Source organism: Panthera onca, chromosome A1 (genome assembly GCF_046562875.1).
Source record: "Panthera onca isolate mPanOnc1 chromosome A1, mPanOnc1 haplotype 2, whole genome shotgun sequence".
NCBI lineage: Eukaryota > Metazoa > Chordata > Mammalia > Carnivora > Felidae > Panthera > Panthera onca.
In genome coordinates this window covers 84,315,106-84,336,570 of record NC_138339.1, presented here as the reverse complement: position 1 = coordinate 84,336,570, position 21,465 = coordinate 84,315,106, and positions in this window count along the sequence as shown.

The following is a 21,465-nucleotide window of genomic DNA, read 5'->3' as shown; positions in this document are numbered from 1 at the left end:
TCTTCTCCAAAGTAAATCTTTGATGTCACCAAAGCATTATTTACAGGTGGAAAAGGGAAATAAATGCTAGATTTAAATAAATGCATTTAAAACTGTAAAGAGCAGACGTTTGCAACCTTCAAGGGTAGCACTCCATGAAAATTGTGAGAATTTCTAGCTTCAATTGGTTTTCACTTTAACACTTGAAGTAAGTGTAAAAGCATTCATAAAAAAGATATATAACCTATATGTGAAGAAAAATTTAATTTTACCATTGTGATAGCTTTATATAGTTTTCTGAAAAATCCTTACTCATACATCTGCTTCTTTCTGACAGATATTAGCCAGTTTTTATTATTTTTTTTTCCCTTCAGGACCCAGGTAAAGCAAAAGGGATTTCTATGGACCATCCTACTGTGAACACAGTTTATACCTTCTTTCTATATTTTGCTCTAATAATCAGTGTTTACAATTTCGTTAAATGTAAAGAGCAACTTCCTACTTGGTAATCAAACTGAACCTTCCCACTGGAGGAACATGGGTGGCAAACAGCCATATGTACCGTAGTGGAACAGCTTCCCTATAGGGCACAGTTGAGGAGATACACGTGATTAATCATCTCATCTAGTGCGAAGTAGGAATACCCACCATAGACTACCTGTGCATAATTCCAAGGGTTGCTGATGAAGAAAACTTCTCCACTTCACCCGAACTTGAAACAATTGTCAAGAGTGATGTTTTTTCATGGCTGGAATTACACAGTGATGGCCATCTGGATATAATATAATTTATTGAGTCAATCTTGTACAGTTCGCATTTAGGTTGATTCTATTTTAATGACCTGGATTATCTGACCATTTATTTTGGATAAATTCCAAGCAGTAGAATCGTTAGTATATACACATTGTCAAGGTTTTTGACCTATAGGGCATTTAATTTTTTTCCTTCAGAGAAATTATACCGATTTATACTCAACCAGCCCTGTGCGAGTCACTGCTCCATTGTCTTCCGAACTGCAGTCCTGGAGCACAGGTGGAGGAAGAACACGGTTGCGTCATTCCAGTTGTTGCATGAATATCTAACCTGAGTTTCCATCCTCAGACAGAAAAGTGATAAAGTTTAAATTGCTAGGTTTTCAAATCCCTCTTTCCTTATTTCTCAATATTTGTTATATTAAGATAAACATCTCCTTCATAAGTTTTAAATGATATAAATTTTCGATTTATATTTTATTTCATTTTTCTATTTAATAAGCTTCACTAAAATATCACCACAGAGTTTCGCTTCCCAGTGTGAGTTTCTCCATTCAACACCTACCTATTCAACTATCTATCTATCTATCTATCTATCTATTTATCTATCATCATCATCATTTTTCTATTTATGCAAAGGGAAATTCAGAGTTTGGATATTTCCCACCTATACTCATCCTCACATCTGTGTCTGCTCATTTCATTCCTCTTCCAGAAAAGGCCCTTTCTCCTTTCCCAGACCTATTCTAAACTTCCTTTCCTTCAGAGTACAAGTCCCCTTGTCTGCCATGCCACTTCCCTGGCACCTGGCTCTCAGTAATTATTTGCTCAAATTCTCAGCCCTGACACTACATCATTATAAGCTACAGGATGAATATTGGCTAAAATACAGTGAGTAATGCATTTAGGCTGAATAGATTTCAGAAGGAAAGCATTTATCACCTAATATTTAAGAATGACTGTCAGCTGGGTATTTTATCACTTGAACACCTTTCTCTTCATCATCAAAGAAACTAACAGTTTTCATAAGAATAAATAGCACAGAAAATAATCATCATATTCATAAAATAAGTGAACCATTCTTTCATGATGATGATAATCTACATAGATTTTTATATTTTCAAGACCCTGAGTTTTTTCCTTGAACTCTTAACCAGAAATTGTCAAGATAGGGCTGACCTATGGGTCACTATTTTTCAAAATAATTGGAATTCCTCAACTGTATAGTGGGTACCTTATTAAATATAAATGAAATGAAGAATTAAATATCTTCATTTTGAAAAGGCTTTAGTATGAAGTAGTTACTATTCACTACATAATTCTTTCTACTTTCTGACTATCATTAAGAAAAACTTTTCACACAGTTACTGAAGAGTAATCTTTAATTTTGGGTCATTTGAGCTCTCCCCGAGAAAAAACTAACTAACTAACTAACTAAATAAATAAATAAATAATAAACAAATAAGATAGAGATCTGTTCTTTTAACATGCACATATTTAATTTCATGTGTTAAAAGTTAACAGTTGGCCTCTTGTTTCCTCTCACATTCAATCTTTGGCTCATATCAGTGTCCCACATAACTTCCATGCCCTAATAACCAAAAGCAATATTAGATTAATCTTGTATTCTAAAACAATCTTATCTGTGACTTTCAAGTTTCATAGCTATAAACCTATTGGTATCAATTATGACAGGAAGATTTTTAAATGTATTGTTTACCTTAGGAGATTTTTCATGAAGACCATTATCAAAGGCAGTAGAAATATAGCCACTATAAATAAAGACCATACAAAAATACTCTTCAGGTGTTGGATATAATCATTTCTGCTCGACCTTCCAAAATAAATATGCAAATGCTGCAGTTTAAGGTATACCTGCTATAAGTAAAAAATGAAAACAGAATTCCACAATCTTGTTCACTTATTTGTGCAATAGATTTCATATGCAACTGGGGAAAACTCTCATATGATCAGTTTGTTAAATAGCCTACACATAGATTTCTTGAAGACTGACTTGAAGTCTACATAAGACGAGTGTTTCCTGTCAAGTATTGTGCATTTCTGAACTTAAAAGTAAAACAAAAGATGGTTCATATTTCATTGTGAAATATACAGCATTCTTTCATGTTCAACCTTTTAAGATTTTTTTTCCTTCATAGCAGGCAAAAGATAAAAGATGCAACAAGGAAATTAACTTTCTCCTGTTTTTCTTGTTTTATTTCACTTGCACTCTCTTCCTTCTCTCTTCATCTCTCTCTAAAGATTGGAAATGTGTAGTAACACCTGCTGGGGCGGTAACAGCAGTTGAGCTTTGCCTGAATAATGCTCTGTGAGTGCTTAGAGGGACACAGATCACTGTCTCCATACTCCTTCCGCTCATCACATGGTTACACCTGGCATCAGAAGGTTGGCCACAATGAACTGTCTTCATGCCCACCATGGCAAGACCTCGAAACTTGGGGCTCTGGGCAGTGGTGTCCCTTCCGTAGCCCAGCGGAACTGAGAATAGAATCTTTGTCCTTCCACCACAGATGGTCAACCGACTGGAGTGTGCCAGTAATCTGAGAAGGAGGCCAAGCTTATTTTAATTACAAATTACCCCGTCACTTCACGTTTGTTATCTCTCTGTACCTGTAGTTCATGCAGCAGACAACTTAATACACATTATTTAAATAATCATCAAAACCTTCTCTGTTTCGGCACTTTCCACCTTTCTCTGGAAAGCCTGCACGTTTGTAGGGATTTATAACTGCAAGTGCCTGAAGTCAAGTTTCAGTTCTAGGAAATGTGGGGTAGATGCGACTTTAAAACAAACTGATCAGACATTGGAACAACAAAGACCGGAGGATTAAGGCAGTCTCTGAAGATGAAAGTGTAAAGAGATCTTGGGGGAAAATCGCTTGAGAGAAGCCTTTTAAAAATCAAACAGAAAAACTCTCATCAGTGGGCTCCTGCTCCTTTTTTAGAATTTTAGCAACATGTGCAAGGGGTTTTATTTATCAAGTCAGATCTCCCATTCTTTAAATAAAAAAAAAAAAAATTTAAGTGAAAGCCAGGTTCATAACCCTTCAGCAGTTTCCCCAAAGTTACTTAGCACTATTGTCACTAGAAAAACATCTCATAATTTCAGAACATTTTCCAGCAAGAAATACACGGAACTGAAGAGAAACCCATGTGCCCATGTGGAAATACTTAGCTGCTTCTCCTATACTGAACTGTGCACATTCACAGAGAACACATGACATATTTCCTTGTTATGTATACACTTTTTTTTGTTCAACAATGCCAAAAAGTGTTAACTTGGAGACTGAGAATTATACTGACAGTCACCTGTCATTCATTGTCCTTTATTCTGACAACCTCAGGCATTCAGGCATGGATTTATGGGTTTTGCCCCCTTTTGCTTTATTTTTAAAGGAGTTGGGGGATGGGGGAAAATATCAGAGGATTCAGTCCTGAATAGACTTTTGTTTTGCTCTTTCTTTTACCTCTTGACTGTGTCAAATGCAGTGTGTCCCACATGCTCTTTCTCTCTTTAGAGAGCCTCGGCTGGGCCAGCTAGTTAGTATTCAGAGACAAGGCAAAGAGGATAAAATTCTTCTCTCTGCTTGCTGAGACTGCAAATAAGCAATTAGACTAAAAGCAATGTATTAGAGAAAGAAGGCCATCGCAGACATCATTGTTGACTGGAACCTGCCAATATAACTTTAAAATTGTAAAAACTTCATGGCAAGGAGAAATAGTCACTTAGAGGCACATAAGTTGGTTAAGACACTAAGTCCGTATTCGCTACAGACATTTCTGCTGTGTAATGTACTCTGTGAACTGTAAGGTTTTCCATTTAATCTTGTTTACTTATTGTAATGAGAAACAAATGGTTGAAATTAGCAATGGTGATAGAAAATTCAACCTTTTATAGTATTGCGTGTTATGAAAACATTTTCTAGATTGGCATGTTACTCCCATTTTCATTTGAGCACACTTTAAAGGACTGTAATGGAGGTCTGAAGGTTACAAACTGTTTTATGTCTAACCGAGTAATATCATAGATCTCTGCTGAAGAGTTAGATGAGAGGTTTAAAACAATATATGCCAGCCTTTTGCTAGGTATCCATGCTAGCATATGAGGTAGTGCTTAAGAATCTTCTTCCTCCCTTTAATATAGAGATTGCATGCTGGGTTCTAGCGATTGATGCATTTCCTGTGCAAATGCTCAAATGCAGCTACTCTGTTAATTACATTGGGATTGCCTAATTCCATTTTGTGATAGACCAATCTCCAGTGAGCCTTCACGATTGTCCAAATGATGGGAGGTAGCAAGTAGACCTTCCTGATTTGATATATTTAATCCATCTCTTTTTCCTTTTTCCTCCCTCATCCTTCCAAGCCACATTTCCCGAAAGTTGAGAAATGCTAGCCTGATGAATTTATTTTTACATTTTCTAAGCCAGGAAAAAGAAAGGAATCTGGATTATTGACATTCTTTACCGGAACTACAGTAGACTAGAGTTAGCAGAAAAAACTGCTAATCATCACAGTTTTCGTGTTGGAAGCAATTTGCCTATAATTAGTAAGTTGATAAATACCAACAAAATGGGTGCTAAAACGAACAACTCTTGTGCTGAGAGACATTTGACTCTACATTACACTTTGCATTTTTATATATGCAGCATTACATTTTGTTACAAAGAGCGACAACTTTAGTGGCAGCTGAAATGCTCTAATCTGTCTTCTGAAGGAAAGCAGACATACATCTTAATATAACGACTTCTTTTATAAAACATATCTTTTTTGGAGGAGTAAGCAATGCAAGGATAAGGAAAGAAGTTGGTGTTTTATTTATTTTATATAAAATGGTAGCAGAAGACAGAAGACTTGTTTTGCTAGAAAATGAAATGCCATAGCATGGAAGATTAAACGGTACCATTGACTTCAGGTGTATTCTTCATTGGTAATACCAAATGCATACTTGTGTGTAGATATTTCTTTACTACATTTCGTGTTAAATGATCATCGTATGATCTTGCGTTTCAACCGCATTTAGAATCAAGCACATGGTCATTCTTGTTCGATCCAAACAAGGAAAAGTGTGTGGTGTACTAATATGTGAGACAAATGTTTAATTCAAATAAGCAAGACATGGTATATTATATCTTTAAAGTCAAATATCTTTATATGTCTGAAATGTTTTAATAGAACGCTGGCTTTTCAAAGGTCTAAATCACAATAGGTATGTTATAAGTAATGAATAAAAGAATATGATAGCTTTATCCGTGGTATGCTGAAATTCTGACTCGCATTGTTATCAGAAAACATAATACCACAAAATATTCAATCTATGTGATCTGATAGAACAAAAGAGATTATCCTAAACAAATTGTGAGGGTGTAAATTGAAAAAAAAATTTCTTTATGTGAATGGGATTGGGAAAAAAACTACACCTTGTTAGTGCTTTTTAAAAGTCTGGTGTTTACTGGGGTGCCTGAGTGGCTCAGTTGGTTGAGCATCCAACTTCGGCTCAGGTCATGATCTCATGGTTTGTGAGTTCGAGCCCCAAGAAGGGCTCTGTGCTGTCAGCTCAGAGCCTGGAGCCTGCTTCAGATTCTGTGTCTCCCTCTCTCTGACCCTCCCCTGTTCATGCTCTGTCTCTCCCTGACTCAAAAATAAATAAAACGCTAAAAAAAATTTAAAAAATAAATGTAATAAAAATTTTAAAAATAAATAAATAATAAAAAAATAAAATAAAATCTGGTGTTTACAGACCTAATTTTAAGAGTATCCTTATCTACAGCTAATTAACTTGATTAGTACACGAGATTCTCTGAGATCTTGCAGAATCTTTATACTAACAGACCATGTGGTAAATGGATTGATTTCTAGTTATCAATCATCTTCTAATATATCCCTTATATTCTTGCATTTAAATACATTTGACTAAGTTTTCTCTTCATTTCCTTTTAACAGTATACCTTTTGTACTCCTACATACTGAATGAGACAGTAAGAAATGACCACCGGCAAAACAAATACACGTTTTCCTTCCCCTCTTCAGAACATTCTATAGTGGGTGGTAAAATATTTAAGCCATTTCAAAGTCATGTGAACTATCCCAAATATGTCAGGAAAGAAGAGGCTGCAATTCATTATTTTTCTGCAATGAATCCACATGAAAGAAAATAATTTTAAAGGCCTAAGTAGCTTTGTTTTCATTTACAGTTCATGTCATTAATTTCACACCATGAGCATTTTGCTTATTTGAGGTACAGCATACCTTTGATCAGTAGCAGATTGATCATTATGCAATAAAAAGGCAGAGATTTTGAGGAACTGTGTATTGCAGTTATTTGTGAAGTACATGTTCCATCTCATTTATTATTATTGATATCATTATTACTTTTATTATCATTATTGTTTTCCTTCATATCCATCCCGGTTGAAGCCTGGGCTTGAATTCGTTGGGCACATATGGTTTTAATGATGATTTATTATACGATGGGCTCAAAATTAATTTTGCAAATGTAAATTTTTCATGGTATGTTATTTGGTAAAAAAGGTAAATATTTTCATATTTAAATTTAACTTTATAACTCCTTTTTAAAAGCCTTTCTCTTACCTATTTTCCAAATTCAAGAGCAAGAGAGTTCGAGATTAAAGAGTGAAGCTATGCAGTTTGGATCTGGTCAATTTTGCTGCCATTTTTTCTTCACCAATATTATTTGATTCATGGTAGGTCCTCTTCCTTCCACATACGACTCCATTTAAGAGACAGCAAGTGCTGTTTAGCCTATCTTGGTGGAGTATTTATTCCTTTCTAAAACAAAGTTACCTATAGTGAGCTGCAAGTGTCTTTCTTTGTGCTTGGTTTCTTCCCAACCTTTTTTTGCCATTCAAAAACAATGCTGACACATGCATGAAATGACAAATAGCATTAGTGTAATAAAGGAGTTAAACCAAACCCAAAGCACGGTCATATATTAAATTGTTTTTAAAAATACTGACCTAAGCACCTCTATGAGATGTTATTAGTAAAATGTGAAGAAGAAGAAAAAAGACATTTGGAAGTGAGATGTGCTCTCCTTTGTCGCCTGTATAATTGCTGATTTGCCATCATGTTTGCTTGCGATGCCTTTGTCAGATATTATTTCATGTTTCTTTGTCAAAGGAGAGGTTTTGAAGCCTTTTTTCTGCATCTGGGCAACTGCTGTTCAGGGCTCAGACCAAGCCTCCCAGGGTTACAGCAATGTGTCCAAAAAGCTTTGGGTAAAAAAATCTTTTAAGCAGCCCCTCATTTCCACTCACCAGGCCAATGCATATGTTTTACCAAAAGAAAACTTCTAACATTTCCACATCGGCTTCAAACACCGTAAGTGTAACGTAGTGTTGAATTTTCATTAAGACCTAGTGTTGAATAATAACTTGCTCACCCCCCTACTGAAGGAACGCAATCGAATGCAACTGTTATGTCATCTTCCCTGGTAAGTGGTGATTTTCGAGAATTTGATGATTTATAAGGCTTTTCTAAAAATACTTCGCATTTGTAAGTAGATACTTCCCAACACATAGTAAGTCCATACAGAGTCAGATGGAGTAAAAAGAAGTTTCTTTTTCACCCATTTACTTCATCCTGGGGAGTTCAGCAAAAAAACAACGCTATGGTAAAGCTTTTCATATCAGCAAGCAAAAACAGGAAACGAAATAATTGTAGAATATACAATAATAGGACTATTTTCTGCACAAATCCAACTAGGAGGAGAACTATTCAATTAGGCCTCACGGTTACTTTTAATGAGGGTTGTTGTGGAATAAGTGGAAACATCTGTTACCATGAACCACCACAGTGGCTACACAAGAGAAAAACAGTTCTCTTTTCTATTGATTGGGACTGGTCTTCACGGAACATTCTTATTAGTATGCTTAGAACAACCATGCAAATCTCTAAACCAAATTAATTATTCTTGGCATTCCCAAGAGATAATCCCATGGTCATTTTTTACCAAAGTCAGGGAGCAGGGGAACCCTTTTTCTGTACATATTTTACTATGGTTAGTGATGCCTAATTGTCCTACTGTATGCTGCCTTATTTTACCAGCTACAGACTGAATTCATTCCCATTCTCTCCTTAAAAGTTTGAAACCCCCTAGTGACAGGAATATTAATGTGCCAACACTGTCATATCTATTTCAGCTCATACATATGCAATGTCTTTGTTTTCAAAGATTTATGTCAGACTTTGCTGAAGTGAGGTATTCTACCATTTTAGATAATAGCATGCCAAAGTGATGTTATCAGCCACATTCAGCACTCACTCAAGCAAACGGGAGGAGCATCCATTCCTTCATGGCTTAAACTCATAGAAACTGTTATTTATCCTTATTTGATGAGAAAGTCTTTCAGGGGGAAATGGTGTATTTTTAGAAGAAGATTATGGCCATCCTGTGGATTATCTTTTAATTAAGAATGGATGATTTGTGCCCACTCTGCTGTAGCAAACGTCTTGCTGCTAATGAAGTTTAAAAAGACTTACTTTATTTAATTACAGCTAATCACCAGGGTAAAATGTGGAATTTTCTTTGATCCTACATGTATTGTGGTAATCCCTTTGGCAGATAGCATCTCAAAATATTTTTGAGTTTTTTTGGCGGTCACATCTTAGCAGAAGGTGGAACCACCTTACACTGAAGAATTTCTTTCATTCCCCTCTGTAGTCGCCTACCCTGGCAGAAAAATTCCATGAAATTCTCTTACAAGTAGAGATGGTCCTTTAGACAGAGAGTGTGGAAGTCTTCAAGTATTTGAATCCTTTACTTTGTCTGATATCCAGAATGGGGTTCTTTTCTCTTGTTCAATGATTTAATTCAACTCACATCATCGGCCAGTGTTAATGTGCCCAACACTGGGCCGAGCACTGGGACTAGAAACATACAGAGAACACAGACCGACAATAAGCCAACCTTTACAGATGAATCGTGTTCACTTTCTGCTGCATCCGTTCCATGTGGACATAAATATGTAAATGTGCTGTAAACCCAGGGGTGGCTTTGTCTTTGGTTTAAAACCAGGAATGGCTTTGTCTTTGGTTTGGTTTGTTTCTAATCACCAGAATACCATTAGTTTGCTCTCTTGAAACTTCTAAGGTAAAGCAGGGCTCTACTTTTTATTTTCCTCCTCTATCACTACCCTCTGGAATCAAGTACGGTATATACGTTAACCCCCTTTAGTCCTTCCTGAATCTCAAAGAAAATTCTTTTCAAGAATATTTCTTAAGCCAGTTCTGATTCTGGGTGATAGCTGTCCCTGATTTTTCATCTTTATAAACACCAGACTTAATCACTCCCACTAAAAGTAAAAATAAAATCTTGGGTATGCTTCTTACATTTACTCTTTTGATTATAAATTACTTTTTTTTTAAGTGCAAGCCCATCCCCAAAAAAACTAATAAGCATGGTTTATGTTTTTAATCTCAAAGATGTCATCCTGTTTTTTCAAAAAATTACCTTTTTCTCCTTTTTCTGTGTTTTTATTCTGTAATCTTCCGTCCTTTTGATCCAGACAATGTAGGCTTGTTTGGCATAAAGGCCCTGAAGGGCAAGGTTGGCTCCCTGAGGAAGAGAAGAAAAACTGCCAGTGGGTGGCAGAACAGGGTACCAACCTGCCCTACTCCACCCCAACCGCCCACACTCACTTAGAGATGGGGTCAAAAACAGCATCTGAACAGAATAAATGGACTGGTTTTTTTTTTTAAACTTTCCTGGAAAATGACTACATCTAAACTAATCAAAATGAAAGAAATATAGGTCTTGGTACAACTTTTTCATGACTTGACATTTGGCTAGTTTCGAGAATATAAAAAAAGAATACCCAGCATTCCCCCAAACAGAATTCACACCAAGGCAAATAATTTCTTTCAAAATAGTGTAAAATAATCTATTAAATCATTACTCTATCATTTTTAACTTCAGAAGAAGAAGTCATCTGGGCAGAACTATTTGCTACGCATCTCCAAATATTTTCTGCTCTGTTTAACAAATGTGAGTTTCTATGAATTCTTTTGGTTTGCCAGGACTCCAGCAGATTTAAAGCAGGTTTGTTGTGAAATCAGTGCGAGGTCTCTATCTCACACCTAGGGTTCCACTATCACACAACAATGAGAACTCTCTCCTCATGCCTGCATATGAGGACTTACACAAATCCCTCCAGGCATCCTTCACACTGCCCCGCACCCAGGGAGGGGGAATCTCTGGACCACTTCACCCAGAACTCGCCTCGTCCTAGCAGTGGGCATTTAGACTTACGAAGTAATTAAGTTGAGAGGAAGTTCTTCTAAAGTGCAATTCACGTCGTAAAAAAATTAAACATTATAAAGTTGGAGAAGCAAAACAGAATTTGTGGTTAGTTCCTGTAATATATTAAACATCTGCAGTTTTGTCTCCTTATCAGGATGTGGGGTTGTGCTGAAGTCACATCCTGATAACATCTGCACATTACGGATAGTTTTTGCTTTATTCTTTGTGGTCCGTTGATGAGAGATTCTTTAACATCCCTTCAGTCATCAAGACCCCAGTTGAATTTCTTTGCTTGTGACAGCCTTAAAGGTGGTCTCATTTACATTTGCGAAAATGTCACAATATAGAAAGATATTTTCAGTTTGATGTTTCATCCCTTCCTTTTTTTATCCGGATGCTAGTTTTAGCTTTTCAAATGAATGTCGATCTCAAAATAGATTTTCCATGAAATATATTTTGTCTGATTTTTGAAACACCATGTCTACAGCAGAAGATTTTTTTTTTTTCCCAAAAAAGTTTCAGCGATGGATGGCGCCTCTGCTTCTGCTTTGCGCTGTGGGAACAGCTGCGCGCCACGTAAGGGCTGGCTGGTGTGAGGCCCAGTAACACAGCGTGCACTCTTTATTGGAAAAGGTCAGGTATTGACCGGATCCCTAATGACCCCAATTACATCTGAGCTGAGTAAACAGTCAATAAACAATGACATTAACATCTGTAGAAAAAGCATTTACTTTAAATTTCCACGATGATTGGCAACACCCTCTGCAGCTCCAGGAAGTCTTTGAGATTCTAGAGGTTTTAAAAGAAGATGGAACCATGAAAAGTAACATACAGCATCTATCTCAATAATCTTAAGATAGCTAAAAGGCTCGTTCATAATGCTGAATACATCTTTTTTGATGCAGCCAGCCTAGGGTTAATGGCAAAGGCAACCTTACTGAGCCCTATTACTTACACATTTAAAAAGGATTATTTGCTTTTGAGTGGTCATTTTCTTGATCAATTTAGTGGATACTTTTCTTTACCTACCTGGAATTCAGAGAGTTGGATAAGATGTTTTCCCGGCACTCATTTTAAGGGTTGAGATCATATTCATAAAGCATACCCTTTTATAAATTTCCAAATATTTGGAGATTTTTCTCTATATTATTGACTTCTAATATAAATCTGTTGTGGTTAGAGAATATACTCTGTGCAATTTCCCTTTTTGTAAAAATAAATCATTTATTTTTTTCACCTGTGCCATTGTCTCTCTTGGTCAACTTCCCATATGTACTTGAAAAGAATGTGTATTCTGCCGTGTTGGGTGGAATGTTCTATAAAATACTGTTTGGGCCAAGAGTTTTGACAGAACTGTCCGAATTTTCTATATCTTTACTGATATATTTTGTCTATATGTTCTATCAGTTACTGAGAGTGGAGTATTAAAAATGTCCAGCTGTGATTGTGGATTTAAGTGCATCTTCTTTGCTTCACAGATTTTGAGACTCTTTTATTAGACGAATACACATTTAAGATGTCTTCTTGATAAACTGACCCTTTTATCATTATGAAATGCCCTCTTTATTTCTGGCAATACTCCTTCTCTTGAAGTCACTTAGTCTGATATTAATATAACCACACAGCTAGGAAACACAGATTTTATTTTTAAGCGTCTGGCTACATTTGTGGGTCAGATATTTAGAAAGAGTGCATCAGCTTACCTGTCACCTTGCATTCCCATAAATATCAACCACAGGGGCGAATTTATCCTTTCTCATTGGTTAAGACATAGCCTTCTGAGACAGGAGCCACTAGAGAAGGAGAAATTAAACTAAATGAAAAATGAGTGAGAATATGATACAAAATAAATCCAAATAAAATCTTCATTACTTAGAAAGCTTCAATCTGTAATTTTTATAGTTATTTTAATATTCTCTAAAATTTGTAACTCAATTATGAGCTTCTGTGGGTTGACTAGTACCCACCCCCCAAATTCATATCCATTCAGAGCCTCAGAATGTGACCTTCTTTGGAAAGGGGGCATATATATACCTGGTTTTTCCCTCCCCCCTTACATAACATTCTTCTTGCCTTTAAGCTCACGCAGAGAAATATTTTTATGAATTTAAAAAAAAATACTACTATGCAGTGTGTTCATACTCTGATAGTAATTCCACTTTAAGTTTGGCCAAAGAAGTATATTAAATGTCAAGTGACCTTGCTACATGTAAGAGAGAAATCATAAAACTGTAATATTGACAACAATACTAATAAAATGCAAGTCACTTCTAGGGATCTCCCAATTTTGTAGGGGAAATCTCTTCAAAGTAGATTATCAAGGTAATATATCCAGAATATGTAGAACACAAGTTCCCAAATCTCAGGAGAATCACCTGGCCCAATTCTCCAGTTTCTAGTAAATTCTGGTTTTTCATGTGTAATTAAGGGACATAGCAACCTTCTCAATATAACTTTGCCTTGTCAATTTTTCATTGCACCTAGTGGGAAACAGAAAGGCCAGAGTTGCCCTATTAATGCCGCTGCTGCAGTGTGGATTCTAGCTGCTCAGCATGGCATAACCTCCTGAATGATGAGAAAGCTGACGAAGCCTGCCGTCCAGTTTCCTTCCAAATCCATTTTCTGTCACAACCCTTATCAAATAAAGCTCACACTTCAGTTATGAGTATGTGTCTGTGTTAGGTATGTCGTCCACATGTCTTTCACTTTGTAATCACTCGGATTAACTCTTGGATTTTGCTCTCATGTGAGTAATTGAGATCTCCTAATACCAGAACTTGCCAACTACAATCACCATTCCTGGACTTGATTTTGAGGTATTGGGAAAATTCTTTCAAGGACTCAGAATCTACAGCCTGTATTTGTGGTTTTTGTCAAGACAGTCTAAATGCAATCCCCTAGAGTTTAATCAGGGTTCTAAACAAACCTACAGATATTCTGGAAGATAAATTACTTGTGTGTTCCCAATTCTTCTATGAGAACATGTACGTCATATGCTCTATCTTTTACTGTGTTCTGTGGCGATTTGTTCTAATCTAAATACTAATTTTTCCCCTTTAGGTTACTTGTTTCAAACACAATACAGATTTTGATTGCAAATTCTCCATCTCTATTGACAATGTCCTATTTGACATTTTCTCTTTCCCAGGTTCCTATCACCCCATCCGTAGTCTCCTGATCTCTTCCCACTTCTTTGATTACTCTTGATTCTTTCTTTGCATTTCCTTTTTTTCCCTTTTCTCTAAGATTAGGTTTCCTCTCATAGATCTCTCTAGGCTATTTTCTCCCTTTTATAGTTTTTACAGTGACTTTGGGGACACCTCAATGCAGATGACTCTCAAATCTATACAACAGTCAAAAACTCAACTGTTCTTCCTCATAAATCTTTTCTACTTGTGCTTCATATTTCTCCTAAGTATATATTTCAACAAGCCTCAAAACCTCATACATCTCTTTACCACTGCTCATTCCCTTCCCTATAGCTTTCACATTGTGTAACGTATCCTCCAAATACTTTTTGAAAGCATTCTTTTCTCCTCATTTTTACTGCTAAGGTCATATTGCCAGCAGTATACAATATGTCATTCACCCCGTCCGAAAAATGTGTGTATATATAGATAGATAGAAATATAGATATAGATATAGTTAGACAGATGCAAGAAAAAATACATAAATTTAATATAAATGTTATTAATATAAAAGGTGTGTAGCACACAATTTAAAAATTATCATAAAATCTATATTATTCTTTGCTGTAAATTTCACAGATCCAATTCATTCTCACATGATGCATTTGTTGATCTTCACCAAACTCTCATACCTACAGTCAATCAACCCATGGTTGCAATTGATGAACGCATGAAGTTCTGATGTAAAGATCCTACAAAAAATAAAGGCGTAAGTTGAAACTTTACTCATTCAGTAATCACATGGGCACCTTTGGATAATTCTATTTTATTGGAAAAAATATTCCACGGGGGTGCCTGGGTTGTTTAGGTGTCTGACTCTTGATTTTGGCTCAGGTCATGATCTCATGGTTCATGGAATGAGGTCCTCCATCGGGTTCTGCACTGACAGTGCGGAGCCTACTTGGGATTCTCTCTCTCTCCCTCTCTCTCTGCCCCTCACCCACTTGTGCTTTCTCTCTCTCAAAATAAATAAATCTTTAAAAAAAAGAAAAAAATGTTCTATGAATTTTTGTGGTATTCACAATGGAACTACTATAGACATAATTTTAAGTTTAATCTGCATTATGATAATCGTCTTCATTACTTTCTTAAATCTAGACAATAAACACGCCAAACACTCAAGTCATGATTGCAGCATTTGCCAATCACTGTAGTGTAAATGCTCTGTCATGACTAATTTCAAGCTACTACCGTAATGTCACTAAAATTAAGTTGGGAAGAGATATGCAATAGTACATAATTTTATCTCATGTGCACGATGTAGATATGTGTAAACCTCAAATGCATAGATAATAGTAAACTAAGCATGAAATGAATAATTTTGAGTATTTAGTACTTTACTTTTAATATAAATTATTTTAATTGTAAGTTTACATAATTTAACCTTGAATATAATGATTGTATATAAAAACTGCCTCACAAAATTCCTGAAAACAGCAACTGGCCCTCACTAGCAGATACAAGCTGGCTCCAGAATAGCACTACTTATGGTTCATCTAGCCTATGCAATGATTTCCTAACTAGTTTTCTTTTCCTTCTGTGAAGCCTTCTCACATATAGTTTTCAGACGACGTGTAGCTATAGATGCATGATTCCTATTCAAACACTCAGAGTATTTTCCATTCTTAAGAGAATAAAGCCTGAACTTTAGACTGACATCGGAAATCTAGATCCGGACCTTGCAAATATCCCTCACCACTCAACTTCCTGTTCTAATTCACTCTACCCACACCAAATTCTCACTGTGTCCAAGATTCTTTTTATATTCTTCAGCTGTACTTTTTGCCTGCAATTGTTTTCTCTCCATCTCTGCATGTGCAAATCCTATACATACCACAAGATCAATTAAAACTTCAGATTCTGTGTGCATTCTCCCCTCTTTCTCTCTATCTGGAAATCATTTATCCCTTTGCCCTCTCATTACAACACTCATTTTTTCTACCTTGTATTCACTTTTACTGCATTTTTTATGTGTAAGGGAGTGTTTTCATTACCGGGAATATTAAAGGAAATACAGTCTCTCTGTTTTAATGAAACTCAGTTTACAAAGGAAGATAGAAAATCCACAATTAGGGGCGCCTGGGTGGCTCAGTCGGTTAAGCGTCCGACTTCAGCTCAGGTCAGGATCTCGCGGTCCGCAAGTTCGAGCCCCGCGTCGGGCTCTGGGCTGATGGCTCAGAGCCTGGAGCCTGCTTCCAATTCTGTGTCTCCCTCTCTCTGACCCTCCCCCGTTCATGCTCTGTCTCTCTCTGTCTCAAAAATAAATAAACGTTAAAAAAAAAATTAAAAAAAAAAAAAAGAAAATCCACAATTACAATAGATTATGTGTGCTGCTGTGGTAAAGGAATGTAGCTTAGGCTAAGAGCCAAGCAGAAAAAAGGGAAAAAGATTGTAAGAGGCTCAACAAATTTTGTCTGTCTCATGTCCTGAAGGAATACAGTATATTTGATGCACAGATGTGGAAGGAACAAAGAGTACATGGAGGTAAGAGGCAAGAAGTGAAATAGGAAAGCTAGGCATAAACTTTCTATGACAACAAGCTTGAACTTCATTCTGTAGGAAACTGAGAAGTTTCAAATGATTTTAAGTAACTATCACTTTGACAACAGTATGGAGGATGGATTGAAATGATGAAAGATGGGGAAGGGAAGACCAGACAGAAGTCTTTTGAAGAAATTTGGGAGACAAACATGAAAGCACTGAATTCAGATAGTGACAGAGAAGTAGGAACTTAGTTTAAAATATGATTATTTAATGACTGGATGTTTGAGTGAGAAGGAAGAGTCAAATGACCTCCCGGTTTATGTCTTTGTTCAATGGATAGGCAGGGATCTCTTTTATTTAAAAGGTAGGATAATCATATAATAGATCATCCACACCAGGATAGATTTAAGAGCTGAAGAGGATGCTGAAAATAATGGAAGTTGTAGAATTTTAAAATTATTTTGCTTTGGCCAACTAACTGTTCTTGTTTTATTGGTGGTACTATGTAGTAGATCTACTCAAAAAAATAAATTTCCGAAATAAATGATTTCTAAAACAATAACACTTCTATTTTGATGCGTAGAATACATCAGTTTGTTTGAAAATAGCTATGAGCTATATGTGTGGACGACCAAATCTGCATATATATCCGCTTCATAACTTTCTTAGTTTGTTAAAAACATTGTTTTTAGTATGATTCCACACTACTCCAAAATTTCTTATGATCAATGTAAGAAAAAACAATTTTATCCTCAGTGTTGCCCTTTGTAAAGAATTTACAATTCCATTTCCAGGAATGTCATGCATTTCATCTATGACAAAATACACTTTCAAAAGTTTTACTTGGATTCTGTAAATTAGATGGGAAAAAAATTAAACCACTTTTGGAATTAATTTTCTACTTGAAGTATCTGATGACATTGATGTAACATTGACATCATCTAACACTTCATGGAGTTTCTTTTTTCCTACTAATGGGTCAAAAATAAAAGCAATAACCTCATTTTTTGTATGTAAAAGAAATCTTGGAATCAAAACAAGTGAAATTAACTGAGATGAGCTGTCATCTGATCTAAATGAAAACTCATGTCTCAAAGAGTGATATATAAACACACTGACTATATACGCGTGTTAAATAGTTTACTTTGGACTCAGCCTCCAAAAGACATTTCTTTTGTAGTATATATTGATGGTGCTTAGCAAATTGTCACCTTCTATTTACACGTACAGCTATGTCCCCTGAGGATAGGGGATAGTAAATGTCACCTAACCTCTTGTGCAGGTTATATAGTCAATGTCAAAATATATTTGAGGTATGGTAAACCAATATTTAATTGTTCAACAAGCATGCACTTTTGCTTAAAAGGAAATATATTAGGAAACATAAAGGTATTACCAAAAATAAAACTATTGAATAGTGAGAGATTTGCACCATATAATAAATACCAAAATCATTCTAGCAAGACTGTTTAAATTATTCTTTGTGTTTCCCATGGCAGGCTATGCTCAACCTTTACTAACTGCTTATGTTTCATGTATACACAACCTGTCATTTCCCATTTTCTCATCGAATTCACTGATTGACAACTCTGCGCATCTCACAGACCACTCTATGGACCCTGGCACAACTGGTTAGTATACCAAGTACCATCACGGGCATCAGAGGAGAATACCCCTCCCGTTACCCCATGGGTACCACATGGAGTTAGCTTCTTTGGATGAAATGAGAGGTTAGACACACTGTGCCTGGACAAAACTAGGAATAGTGATAGAATATAAATTCTGTTCACCTTACATATGACTCACACATTACTGGATGAGAACATGACAGAAGCTAGTGGAGTTCTAAGTTCATGTAAGACTAGTTTAATTCAACTGTTAATAATATGAATATCAAATATAATATAATTATTACAATATATAATAATATAAAAAATAAAACAATGGAAACAAATATAAAACAAGACAGGATGCTGGGTGAAGAGGAAAAAATTGTAACTTTTCCAGGAACTCTGGGCTATAGAGTCACCCTAATACTAAGCCTTCCTCCGATAGCCAAATAAACTGATTTGAATTCCCAAATTACATCTTGTTTTCAGACTATGTGTGGGCAAACATTTTATTAATGTGTGATATTGCTGGCAGCTTTCAGATTTTAATTTTCTATTCCAAATTCCAAGATGTCCTTTTTGTATCCATGTTTTTGACTCTAATGATGCTAATTTGCCAATATTCACCATAGCCTTTACTGTGTATTTGAAAAAAAAAATCCACCTTTACATGTTAAAGAATACTGGAAGAGGTACAGATTTTGGAGGGAAGTCGATTCCAGTTTTGAGCATACCAAAGTGAAGTGTCTGAGAGACAACCATGGAAAATTAAGTAAGAAGACAGATATATGGATCTGGAGCTCAGGAAAGAGCTGTATGCTAAAAATATAGATTTTGGAATGATACTTACAGGAGGTTATTTGAAAACACAGGTGTAAGTAGCCTGTTTCCAGGGAGACTGAATGGAGATGGCTCAATGTAGAACACTGAGAAACAATATACATTTATATACATATTGAAAGGCCCTATTACTGCAGGATCCAGTTTGGGCTTCGTTAGTTACCAATTCTGCAATAAAAGTCACTCAGAACTGTTCTCTTTAGGTGCGCCCCCTGAACATGTTTTACCACATAATTTCAGTCCTGGTCATGAGGACAAAGCCACCTCTTGGGACGAAGCATCTATTTTGATCCAGTTAGAATCACGAACAGTTAATAAGTGTAACTGGATTGTAATATCTACATTCCAGGATGGTGGACCAGCAACATTCTCTGTCAAGTGAGCGGAGAGAACACAAGTGCAAAGGCAAAGACATAACACATGGAAATTGACCACTTTCTGGGTTTCCTGCTACAGTATCTTCTACTTTTTTGTTTGGTCTTCAATCAAGTATCTTCTACAATTGTTAATCAAGCACTATTAGTCATGTGCCAGGTACTGAGATGGCAGTCATGGCCCCAGGAATAAAGGAATACGTTCCATGGCCTCCTGAAGCATCTTTCCCTGAGGTTTGGTATCCTCGCTGGCTTAGAATGCCATACCTCCTTATAATAAATCTCCCCTGGATTCAATGTTAACTTTAGCTGGTTTCTGTCAACAGAAAGCCATAAGCATTTATATGGCTAATATTTGTTTCATCATCAGAACAAATCATGGTATCTTATACTACATCTCTCACTGATCCTCAATAAATGTGCAATTAGTTACTGAATTAATTAATTAATTGCTATGTATTTTTAAGAACTCCCTAACGCCACCATAACTCTAGTGTTAGCTTCTAGGAGCAAGGAGCAAGGCATCCTTTGACAAAAATATTGCTTCCCCCAGCATCCTAACAGGTGTCTGTCCTCCTTTTTTATTTTTTTCTTTTTTGAGAGAGAGAAAGAGAGAGAGTTCGCTCACATGGGGTGGAGGGGCAGAGGGAGAGAGAGAATCCCAGGCAGGCTCCATGCTTTCAAGTGCTGTCAGCACAGGGCCTGACTCAGGGATCCATCTCATAACTGTGAGATCATGACCTGAGCCAAAATCGAGTCAGACGCTCAACCAACTGAGCCACCCAAGCACTCCAGCCTACTTCTAATCAGAGCCTTCTAGCTTGTTTACTTTAGGAAGAACTAAATCCTTTAAGCCAAGAAATCCTGAAAAACAGATTGACATCAAACTTGTTTGCAAGTTCCAAAGTAGGCATTTCAAGTGGGTGGCTCTGCTTTTCCTATGGGAAAGTCATATTCTGTTTCTTACTATATTAATTTATTGCTAACTATCTTTGAGGATAGCTTTGTACGACAGTCCCAATCCTGTGCTTTGATTTGAGATTTACCCTGGACTCCACACAACATGAGAAGCTGCTTCGTATCTGTGCATTCAGGTGTCAAAATGTAAATTGAAGATAGCTATTATCTCTTCTCTGCAGAATCTGTAGTGTAATACTTTGTTCTTCAAACATAATCACATCACTGATTAATCATTTGTAGATTATATTCTTTGAATCCAATTCCAGTGGAATTGAATCAAGACTGAATTCTACATTCCATCTGGCAATGAGAAGGTAATTGAATCCACGAAATTTTCAATGCTGCCTTCTAGGTTCCCAACCTTCTGTTCATTTCCTCTTTCCCCATCTCAACGGTAAGTCCATCCACATTGCAGAAGCACTGAGTTTTCTAAGTTTCTTTCTACTATCTTTCCCACCACATACACTCATCAAAAAGGAAGAGATCTAATATCTGCCATTTATAGATGTTAACTGATTGATTGATGACACTTGAGTGTGAATGCGTTTCTGTAAATGCCTAACCATAGTCAGCCTTGTGTATTTTAAGGCTTTTGTCGCTAATTATGGAATGAGAGACTGTATTCCCATTAAAGCAATTTCAGGCATTTGCAAGAAGAAAGGCTAGGATGCTTCTGCAAGGTAGGGCCTACAGTAAAGGTAAATCTGCTTGACTCCCTTTAAGATAATTGTACATACATTCAAAAAGGACATGAGGCCCACCTTGAAATGGTCTCTTAATCACTTAACAAGAATGGCTGTAAGATGTTTGTTCCTGGGTGACTGGTAGCAACTGTCTTCTGACTTCTCTACAAGCCTGCAGCCATCCTGCCCAGGACAAGTGTGTATGTTGGCATTTCTTCTATAGGAGCTTCGCTTGATTCCCAATCAGGTAAGACAATGAGGCTAGAAGGTAAGCCTACTAGAGCACAACAGGTAATCAGAAAAAGGAGCCAGA